This window comes from Rhopalosiphum padi, chromosome 3 (genome assembly GCF_020882245.1).
Source record: "Rhopalosiphum padi isolate XX-2018 chromosome 3, ASM2088224v1, whole genome shotgun sequence".
NCBI classification, from domain to species: Eukaryota; Metazoa; Arthropoda; class Insecta; order Hemiptera; family Aphididae; genus Rhopalosiphum; species Rhopalosiphum padi.
Genome location: NC_083599.1, coordinates 54,067,473 through 54,080,099, shown reverse-complemented (window position 1 = coordinate 54,080,099; position 12,627 = coordinate 54,067,473). Strand labels below are relative to the sequence as shown.

General features: G+C 24.8%; 1 protein-coding gene across 2 annotated transcripts in view; it reads right to left on the bottom strand.

Moving 5' to 3' along the window:
- The window catches only part of LOC132924547 (protein eyes shut), a 40,935-nt gene extending 34,926 nt beyond the window's left edge, over nucleotides 1-6,009 (bottom strand). The window contains exon 1 of one of the 2 annotated variants that reach the window (XM_060988923.1): nucleotides 5,891-6,009. The gene's annotated coding sequence lies outside the window, so the exon portion shown is untranslated. Of the gene's footprint in view, nucleotides 1-4,842; nucleotides 5,068-5,890 lie in introns of those variants that run through there. The other variant, XM_060988922.1, reaches the window with a different exon arrangement.
- Between the last annotated feature and the right edge of the window lie 6,618 nt (nucleotides 6,010-12,627).

Below are 12,627 nucleotides of genomic sequence, written 5' to 3'. Positions count from 1 at the left end.
TCGTATAAATGTCTGATTTTAAACTTTTATGATAATTAATTAATCAAGTAATAAGAAATACTAAAGTTTAAAAAATAATAGTTATAATAGTATAATAGTTCAAATTAATTTCACATACCTAGTTTATAATATCAATATTACCTATTTTAGATTTTGTATATTAGATTTAATTGTTTTTATATACAATAAAATAATATTATTAAAATAGGAATTAAAATTTTTATACACAGAATAAAGAAAAACGACCAATGTTAAGTTACTAGCTACTGGGCACAGATATAATGATTTAAAAATTATAACTTGTATTTTTAATTTTTTTCGAAAAAATTATTTTTACGTGTTTTTGGTATTTGATAACTGATAAGTAACCATACTAGGAATTTTGTTTTTGTGAAAACATATTAATTAAAAAAACATAATATACTATAGATGCTCGCTGATCCATGATGCTAAATATCAGTTGTCTAGATACTAGATATAGTAGGTTAGTAGGTATATGAGCAGTATTTGGCTTTGCCGTTATAATTTATGCTGTTGTATTTTGTATTTAGAATTATTATTTTTTTTTGATATTTGATTTTATCTACAATCAGCGATACTCGGGTGCATCGTGTATGTGACTGATTTTGTTTACTTATAAATAGACCCTTATTGGATTTTATTTTTATAAAAATCAAAGAAAGCGATATCATACACTTTTTTATTTGATCGTATTATAATTTTTTATTTTTGTTTAAAATTAGATATCTGTAGTCCCGAGTCAGTATAAGCTTCTGGGCTCTAACACCCTTGTGATACAATATTATTTCATACTACATTTCCACATTTTGTAAGGAGAAAATAAATGGGTAATAATTTATCGCGGACACTTTACAGTGATAATGCATTGATTGTTGCATATTCAGCATTCATGTATGTCACACGTTGTATTTATACTAATAAAATTATACTATCATATTACACGATCGATGGGGACTGTCTATCGATCTTAAGTGAATGAATCATTTTAAATATACATGCATTACAATTTACTATTTAGACAGTTAACAATAAAAAACTATAAAATACGTTTGTATTATTATTGAATTATTCATATTAGTAAAACTAATACTGATAATAATCGATCGTGGCAAATTTGTGCAATGAAAATAAACTGCAAAATATATCTAAAAATATGAGATAAAATTAGATTACTCGAAACTTCGTAAACTTCGAGTAAACAAACTCGAGTGATTTTAATCGTGAGATAGTAGTTAGTAGTATTAGTTTGATGACATTTAAAATAATTATGTAGTGCCGAACAAAGTGCCTTACAACCGAGTTTACTAGTTAATAATAAATAATAATAATATGAAATATTTCAAAATATTGTATTCAATATTACTCGTATATTAATAATTTACAATTAAATAAATTAAATTAATGAAAAAGGTATTGCAGCTAGTGCAGCTCAAAGTTGGTAGCTTTACAGTCACATTTGTATGTCAATGAACTCTATCTTATAAAGTAATAAGCACAAGATATTCATTTTTTTCAAAATTAATTTTTATAAATCGATAGATACATAAATATTTAAAATGTAAAATACAGATTAGCAACTGCATCTGCCTGGCATAGTTAGATTTTAAAATATCAGTCAAATTGTTCGGATTTGGATGGTTTAGATATTGGACTTGAGCATTGCACACGTTTTAATTAATATCGAAATATATCTATTTGAAAATTTCTGTGCATAAATTATTTAATATTACAGACTACAGTGTATCAAGTTATCTAAATAATTTAAATATTTAAAAAATAAAGTTATATTTTACAAATGTCGTTAAATAAATTTTGAATTTTTTTATCTGTACTTATGAAATGAATATATTTGAAAAATGAAAACAGCACATTCTATTGACTATCTACTAATGTTGTTTAATCGTATAACCTTATAATAATTATTTTTTAGACGTCGAATATGATAATAATTATAGTAAACCAATAGCCGTCAATATTCAACTGTGTATTATATCATCACTTTTTATTTATTTATAATTTATTGGGAACACATAAAAAGTAGCTATATGTGTTACGGAAATACGGACTGTTTGTCGGGTAATTTTCAACAAGGCTGTTTCACTTGATTTATAGTACGAGGTTATAACCGACTTGCCTATTAAAAAATCAAATATATTTGAATTACAAACTATTTTATTTTAAATAAAAAAAAAAACATAAGATTCTTCAGCCTGGCACCTTGAAAAATACATTAGTAATACTTGGCTTGAAAATTTCGAATTTTCAATTTGAAAATAATTGTGACTAATAGAACTTATTTTCGAAAAAAGTTTTAAAAGTTTTGAATTAGTGATGCCAGGATTTAGCTTGATGGACTTAAAAACAGTGAAAACCATATAATTTCATAAAAATGAAGTATGGTGAAAGGGATTCAATAAATCATAGAATGACATAGATTATTTACTTGAATCAGTATAATAATATTTAAGATTAATTTTATTGTATATTATTTATTTTTTATGTATACCTACTCGGTTTTTCATTTATTAGTCATGTATCATATTGTAACATGACATACTTTACTCTTTACAAAAGTCAAGAATAGTTTTTATATTTCACGCATTAATAAGTAATTCCTAAGTAGTAGGTAATAAGTACCATAAATTGTTAGTTTTAATCTTATTGTGCCAATGACTTAAAACTATTAAAGCCTTAAAATGCATACATTAAAAAGAAAATAATAATTAATAGTTTTTAATTAAAACGTTTTCTTGTGAATTTAAATCGAAACAGTCTATTGAAATAGCATAACTGAAACTGATGTAATTCCATAAACATCTTCAACAACCCGCCGAGTGAACATGTGACATCGCCTGATGTCGTTTACAGAGAAATGAAATAAAATGAATTAAATAATTTCTAAATATAAATTAGAGTTTATAGATTAATAATATAATTTAATTAGTCAATCCCTAATCAATACAAGTCATTACATGATTTAGTATTTTATTCTACATCTGTAGTATATAATATATCTAATATTGGCATATATGCAGTTTAATTCCCACGCGATTTTTTTTCTCCAAAACGTTTATTTTAAAGCACTGAATATAAAAGTCTAATTGAAAAATTTTCGCAAATCATTATTTGGAAGTTATATCTTTCCAAAATTTACGATATTACGCATTTACGTATGCGTACACGAAACGCTGTATTATACTTTGCTTTCCTACGTTTTCGTATTAATATTAATTATTGTTAATACATATTTTAGTTTTTACCCTGTGACCCACATAAGGTGGTTTTGCTTAGCAAGTCGAGGGATATTTTCGATTTGCGGAACGTAGCGACGAAAGCCGACACACGCGTAGCCACTGCCCGAAGTATATTGTGACATCGAGTTGTTATATTGATTTTATTAGTTATCAATGTTTGGAAAATGAAGAATTTGTTCCCAAAAATAAAACATTATTAATTCTATTGCCTTTTGAAAGTCGTGAAATATAATAATCTAAGTATAATAATTAGTTATAATAGTGATGATAATATTATAACAAGATAAATTAACATAATTAATAAGAGGTAACAATCCAATACGATCACGTAAGAAAGAAAAGTATACAGCGTTTCGCGCATACATGCGTAAATGCGTAAAATCGTAAACTTTGAAAAGATATAACTTCCAAAATAATGATTTGCGAGAATTTTTGAAGTAGACTTTTGTATTCAGTGCTTTAAAACACGCGTTTTGGAGAAAAAAAATCGAAAAAATCGCGTGGGAACTAAACTGCATTTGTTCCATAATATTATATCTCGTAATAAATATTGAAATTGAAAACATAAAACCCTATCATAGTTATTTTCTTTTATTATTTAGGTCTTAATGCATACTTACGTGTTTTCGTAATACCCATATAAAGTTGGAAACGATTTAGATATTTATACGCAGAATTTAATACCGGAAATACATAATGAACATGAACGTATACTGGAATTACTAGGAATAATATGTATTTATGTGTACAAAATAATTAAGTTTTGAAAAATTTAACTATGGTAAATACTCGTACTATCTATGTGACTATATAATTATTAAATTCAATTGTTGGTTTGCAACGTATTTACCACAGTTTACCTACTCCATGGTGTGGTATACCGTAACTGTGGTATAAGGTGGTAAGTACGAACCAATCAACCAAAATAGAAAATAAACTCGAATCATACTATAATGTCTATAATATATCTTCAAACGTCAAACCTCAAATCCGAAAGGTGTGAACTTTTTTCGTTACAGTATGGGACATAATGGCTAATATTATATACCTATTGTATAACACTAAAATATTTATATTAATATATAAATGATGTTGGCTTATTGTCGATGCGTATTTTTTAGTTTTTCTTAAATAATGGTTTGACGATATTTTTCGTGATACGGTCATAAGACGCATTTGCTTACTCATTAATTTATTATTATATCCATAGTGGTCACTGCAGTTTCGTCATCACTCATCACTCATCACTCATCAGTCATCAGTATTGAGTAGGTACATGTACATTAATGCATTTTCAACGCATAATATACTATAATATAACAGTTGTTTTAAAATGATTCTTAATATTATTAATATCATGTGATTTCAGTGTAACATATCAATTAAGTCAATAGCGATTCGCAAACTGCATTCTAATGAAAAAACGTAATTATCGGATCCATGAGACTAAATAGTGTATTAGTGTAGTTGTTTGAGTTTAAGTGCTCGTAATTCATAAATAATATAATATTTTTTTTTAATTATGCTTGTGCTTTATATGTGTGTGTTTACATGTGCGAGCATTTACCTGTGTGCGTCCTTCACTTAGTAGTTACGTCAAAAATCCACCCCGTGACGCGGCTTTCGGTACACTGCCGATCGCGCTGCAGTGTATACAATACGCCACCGGTAACACACATACACACACAGACACGCGCGCGACGGACTTAACGATTTACAGCGTAGCAACCGAATGTAGTTAAGACAACAATACACATCATTCGATACAACTACCTATATTATAGTTATATTTATATATGCACACACATATATATTTATAGTATTTATGTATATATATAATATAAGTTAATACTTAATATTATTGGTTTCACCATATACATATACCATCAAAACCGTGCACACGTCACACACACACTCAGACGACTCCATACCTCGGCTGAAAGTTGTTTCGAAATGACATCACACTATAGGCATAATATTGTATTATTTCTACCGACATACACACACAACATTCTGCCGCTCCCCACCACAAATTATAAGTCCTACTCCTACGAAAAAAGTTCAAACCGAAATATTGACCTGATATGCCCCGCGAATGAACGAATAGATAGGAATAGGTATATACTATATTATGATATAAACTAAACCTATATACATAATAACTAATAAGACATAAGTAATAAACAAAGTTATCTTATATCTATGTTCTATGTATACACGGTGAAACAAAATATTAGATTTTAGATATATTATGCATGCTAAATTCTTTGCCAATTATGTACAATTACACAAAAGTCTGACTTACTAAATGTCTTACTTTTTTATACTACCTATTAACGATATACAAATAGTACAGAAAATGTACATTTATCTTCCAATAATTTTTTAATTATTACATTAGAATTTACTATTTAGCAGGTATAATTACTTAATTTAAGTCTATCTATATTATACTCAATGTTAGCCACTATAGCAGTATAGCCACTAGGTATAATATAACTATATAAGTATACAACTATACTTGCAATGCGATAACAATATATTGAACATAGATTATAGATTGAGTAAGAATATAATTATATGGGTGATTGTAAACTCCAGTTTAATTTTCTTACCTGCAGTAATGAGTATAATACATAGACTCCGACAGTGTTAGGGCTTTCCTTCCTACATATTCTTTCCAATATCGTTGACATTCGTTGCGATGACACACGTCGAAATTACCAGTTGATAGGTATTAGTTTAATGTGTTGTTTAATTTAAAAATAATTTTATTTTTGTAATATCTGAAAACAATATTGTCAGTATAGGTACCTATAATATAAATTATAATATATATTTAATATATTATAGGTATTAATTTTATATACTATATTTTATTATTGTTTGTAATAAGTGATAAATATAAATATACACCCCTGTAAGCCTTGTCCTCGTCTTATAAATACATAACATAGTAAATTGTACATTCTGAAGAATCCATTTAACTATTTTATGCTTACAGTGAATTTACCTTATCAATATTATCAAATTAAAATGTATGAATGTTGTCTAGTGAACTATATAGGTTTTTTTTTAATATTTTTTATTTTGAAGCGAATTATGAGCATTTATAATAGGTAAATTCACTGTAAGTATAAAATAGTTTAATGAATTCTTCAGAACGTTTAAAGTGCTGTATTATGCGTTTGTAAGATAGAGAGAGAGACAACGCATGCAGATTTAGCGTCTTCTTATGAATAATTGTATCTACATATTCGTTAAAGCAATAATTTGAAATAAGATAACATTTATCGTTATTCGTTTTATTTTATGTCAAAATCATATTAAAGATAAAGTTAACTTTTTTTTATACAAAAGTGAATAGGTGATTGTCTCAGATAATCTGAACTTTTGAAGTAATAATACGAACGTCGGACTCAGTACACTAGTACACAGCACACAAAAAATTCAAATTATTTAAAAAGATAACAATTGTAATATAGGACTACTATAGAACTATTTTCTAAATTTTATTTCACAACTGATTTTGTAAACGTCAAATACTAAACTTGTGAAAATGAATAAAAAAAAACAATAACAAAATGATCTTACAATACGCCCAAAAATAAAAATAATATTATAATATAATATTTTCTTTTTCAAATATTTTTAAATATTTATTGGTTATTAATGTTATTATTATACAAATTATTAAATTGTAAAAACACATAACATATAACAAATATATTACTTAATATACTTATACAAAATATAAAATTGTAGTATAAATTATTACTTATTAATATTTACTATAGAATTCTATAGAATAAAATTATTATTGTATAATTGTTAATATTAATAAAACTATATTATGTTTATAAGTAAAATGTTATCTGAATTCAAAATTAGTTATATTGTATAGCAATTTATGTTTACCATATTGTCTATACTACAGACCACTTAAATATTATTTTATTAATTTTATTAAATTGATTATGTCTCTACTGTCCAAGCATAAAAATATACATATTATTTGTTTGTTGAAACGTTGGAATTTTTATTTAAATCAAAAAATAATAATGGATTGAATTCAAGGGATGACGGAATACTTGCAGAGGTTGAAATCAGCGATATTACTCTTTTAATGAAAATTTTTGTTTTTAATTATATGAGAATAAAAAGTGTTTATATTTTAAACCTAAAAATGATGAGTATTCAGTATCTATATAAACATTTTTTAGACCATTTTAGACTAGTAAAATATTAGTTAAATATTAATATTAAGTGTTAATTAAAAAATAATTGTATTTGCGTATTAGGTACGTAATAATAAAAATAAATATTGGATTTTATTACCAAAATTGTATTCCATTCGACTTGTTTTTCATAGAACTTTTTTGTCTGTATTTTTGTTGTCGGTCTTTTAAAGAAAACTTGCACTCATATATCTTCTCATATTTTTCGCATGAGCATTTTAAAACGTACAGTAAAAAACCTACATATGTGGGCTTAGAATAATATTCTTACTTTTAAATTTGGTAATACCTAGTGGCTAGTTCAATTCTCTACAATGTTAAAAATAACAGTGAAATGAATTCTTCTGAATGTAAAATTTACTATGTTATGCGTTACTATAAGTTAGACACTTAGACGTAGACAAGAGACAACATAATACTATATGGGTATTGGGTACGACAAAAAAACAACGTCTATGGAGGATAGTAGATGAATGTAAATATAATGTTTAGATTATGTATGTATCATTGGTTATAATTTTTAGTTAATGGGGTATTATTTTACAAGTTAAAGAGTATTAGAAAAAATAATTTGATAAAATAAAACTTACCTTTTAATATTAATATGTATTATTTATATCTCGTGCAATAAATAAGTTTTAAAAATTTTGATAGGCACGCATCACTAAAATTTTTTTGCGTAAAAAATATTTTATTGGTATTTAATACCTAAATACGTATTTTTATTGAAAATAAATTGACTCGTTAGACTTATCCAGTTGTGAATATAACTGTAGAATTACTGGAAAAAAACCGTTTTATTGCATAATTAGGCACACGCGCAGGGCGGTTCCCGCATAGGTTTAGGTATTAATTATATAATATGCAAATCGGACAACTCCCATTGACTGAATTAGATTTTTTTTGTATTATTATAAAATAAATTGAATTAAATCACTTTGAATAACTGTAGTTATATTATAATAAAAATAAATTGAGGAAGTAAATCAGAAAGAGAAAAGTTGATAGGTACATATATAATAAATAATCTCGTTAGTCGTTACTCTTATTATTTAATGTTGAAATGAACTTACCAATTATAGCATTCGTTATTCGTTATTACTTATTATTTATTGCATAATTATATTATAATGTATAGGTACTATTGTAAATGATACAATAACAAATCTATTGAATGTTCGTTTAGTCGCGGTTTTTCTTTTGCTCAGACATATGTAGAAATGTTTATATTTGAAATACATTGTTTATGTATTAATAAAAAAAATAAATGTCATCTTTACACTTTACATACGTAAGGAGGTACTTTAAAATACTTTCGTACGTCGTAATTATATCGTATAGAAAATAATAATATTATCATTTGGTAAAAATGCCATGCATCTACAGACTACAGTTATTTGATTTGAATTATAACAACATAAAGAAACACATTTTGTAGACAACTATAGTGTAGCATAAAAATTGAATTGACGTCAAAAAAGTTGAGTAAAAATTTAAATTATTTTTATAAAATAAGGCTGATACAAATACATAAGATATTTAATATGTTAAATTTATAATACTAAAGATTGTTCTATTAAAGATATTTGAAAAAAATAAATTACTAAATTATTTCAAATAGGGGCACCGAGTACAGGTGGGCTCGGAGGCTGCAGTCCCCCATGAGCTCGATAAGGTGGAGTTCATCCGAGCTAAGCCCCTTAAAATTAAAATTGCTAATACTATTAAAATGTTTTAACATACAAAATAACAAATAACTATATTTTAGTAATTGTTTAACGATTAGTAATGTTTAATACATAGTAATTATTTAAGTAAAACTGTATGTGTTTATAAGTGAGCCACCATGATATTTTCAAAACCTAGCGCCTCTGAGGTACTATCAAAGGTTTTTAACTTTATTTTATTGATTTTTCTAAAAAAATTCATATTTTTTTTTTCGTTTTTCGGGAAATATTTTTTTTAAATATTAAAGACCTAAGAATTTTTTCTACCACATATTATATTTTATTTTATTGTATAATGTGTACACAGTATACACATAAAAACACATTATTATTCTATGTAAATTCAATGCATTCATCGTTCTGCTCAGGATCTAAAGGGCCGTATTTATAATCAATTCCTAAGCCTATTCTTATCTTTTACTTTAAAAAGTAATGCTTAATCATAAATTCAAAACTCATAAGTATTCATAAACAGGCTTAAGTCATAATTTTAGAAGTTTTAAGCAAAAGTAATTCTTATTCTTATTTTGATAAGATGCATGAAATTATGAATTAAAATTTTTGTTGTTAATATTTTAATTTATATAGGTAGAACTATGTCCATAGCTAAGAATAATCGGTGAGTATAAATGCATTTTAATTATTTCTTGGGTATTATATTATAATATATTATATATTTATATATGCTATTCATAAGCGTGCTCATGTGGTAGTTAAGGTAGGCACTTGATTATACTCTGCACACTTTTTTTTTATACTATGAATATTCAATATTTTAATATTAATAAAATGTGTTCAACAAATTAAATTGTAAAAAATGAATATTAAAAAAAATATATTATTTTATTAATCATACGTTATTATTAAATTTTTATTTATTATCATAAATTCACTCACATTATCATGTGACCCTTATATTACCCTTTGGAATATTTTTGTATTAACTTAGGGCACTTAGGCATAAACAAAAATAAAATACATGACGTCCACATATGGTAATTTCTATTGAAAATTATTTCACTTACCATTCTTTATCGGCATAAAAATCAATTGGATTTTGCGTGTCTCTAATATATTGTTTATATAATATATCATTATTTTCTTTAGCTGCAAGGTTGTAAAAATTAATTAATTCTACAAAGTTTATTACATCCATTATTTTACCCGTTTACATAAATTATTGTCAAGTATGCACTTATAAAATTAAAAATGGTCAAATATGCACTTATAAATGAAAAATGGTCAAGTATGCAAAATATGCAACTATACATTTTAAATATAAACTCGTAATACTATGAAACAAATTTTTATATTACTTAGCTATATGTTTTTAAAAACATGCAAACTCCTAGAAGTCCCGAGCCCTATTTATTACCTACCTACATACATAATAATATTATATCATACATTTATATTATATACCTACCAGTCCTACCACCTACGCATTATATAGTATTCATAACAATTAATAATATATTTTAATTTTTACTCGTAGCCGTAGGGCCATGGGCTATCGCTCGTGCGCCGTCGGCGCATTGTAAATTTTAATCCAGGCCAATAAGACTGAAAAAAATAGGGGAGCCAAAGTATACCCTTTTAATAAAACAGGAAATCTATTCAATTTAGGTACATCAGTGAAATAGATACATTTAAAATTATTTAAGCACTGTGGTCTGTGAATTCATTCATTATACAATTTCAGGTCAACTGAGCACTGGAAGAAAAAACATTCATTTCAACAGTAGATATTATGCATAATATTTGTTAGTTTTCATAATTTATTAATAACATTTTAGTCGAATTTGTTTTATTTCTTGTTTATTAGAAGGTAATCTCACCGTGACATGGATATTATGGAAAAAAATGTAAAATGTTTAAAACATGACAAATCATCAAAAATCAGCAGTTTAAAAACAAAGCAAAAAGAAATTGATTTGGGGAAGATAAAAACTAGAGGTGGTGTATATAATATTAAAAAAAGAAATTACAGCAATCCGCCACCAACAGCAAAAAAATGAGTAATCCAAAATATTAAATAGTCTATTTTATATATTATAGGTATATAAAAAATATGTACCAATTAGGTATTTATAATTGATCTTTTTTATTTTAAATTGTTTGGTTTAGTTGATCATGATATTTAGTTTAAATTTAGTTTATTGTTACAAAAATCTTATTTCATATAAAATGTTTGAGAAAAGGTGTAATAGTGCAAATATTGCTAAATTATAATGTATTAATAAATAGTAATAATGAATAATTTAAATAAATCAGTAACATTATTTAGATAATAAAAAAAAAAATTGGAAAAATATAATATAAACAAATATATCCTGTTTGATATAACGTTTAAAATGAAAAAATCAATACAATTTATTTAGATTATAATACTTAATTAATAGCCAATATCAAAAAATTTTCAAATTTCATACACTTACTACACTTTAAGTGTTAGTCTTACTATATTATTAAGTAGATACCTACTGCACAACATTTTAAAATAATTATTAAGAATAACTATACTATGTATACTGTATACTTGCTAGTTGCTAAGTTATACGTGGATTTTACACTGTTCAAAACTTAAAATAAAATGTCAAAGTTAATTTTTTATAATTATAATTATTACTCTAGAGTATAGGCAATGAATAATAATAATTTATGATAACCTAAAAATAAACACAAAAAAAATATTTTTAAATTCTTAAACATCAATTTTTATAAAATGTATAAGATAATATATGGTATTATATACTTTATATATAAAATATATATATTCTTTGTGACAATCGTTTTAATATTAATGCAATCAAAATGAGTGTATATTTATAAGTCTCTTATTTTAACAAATTATTTAATAATATGTAAACTGTTTTGTATCTATAAAACATTATAAATAATAATTATACCTGGCACAATATTTGCAATTAATGATTAAATTGTTTAGAATAAGAACATAATTTTGATCTTTAGAATACAAAAATTGCAATGAAAATAAAATTAATATAAATTAGTACATAATATGTTTAGGTACAAAAATTAAACATATGGTTACTACATTTTTTAGATTTATTATAAAATTGAGAATAAAGATGATAATTGTTTAGACTAAACAAGGATTATAAAATTTCCACTTTCAATAAATTATTAGAATTTTTAAATATTGTTATTATACAATATAATATTTTATTAAAAAGAAATAAAATATTTTATTAGCAACAACCTTAAATTAGTTATTAATGGATAAACTTTTTATTTAAGTACTTTCAGTTAATCAAAAAAATATATTGTATATTGATAACAATTTATTATAACATGATTTTAAAATAAATTTTTAAATTTTCTTGAAAATTATAGTAATAAAAAAATGAGTATTATCCTGATATA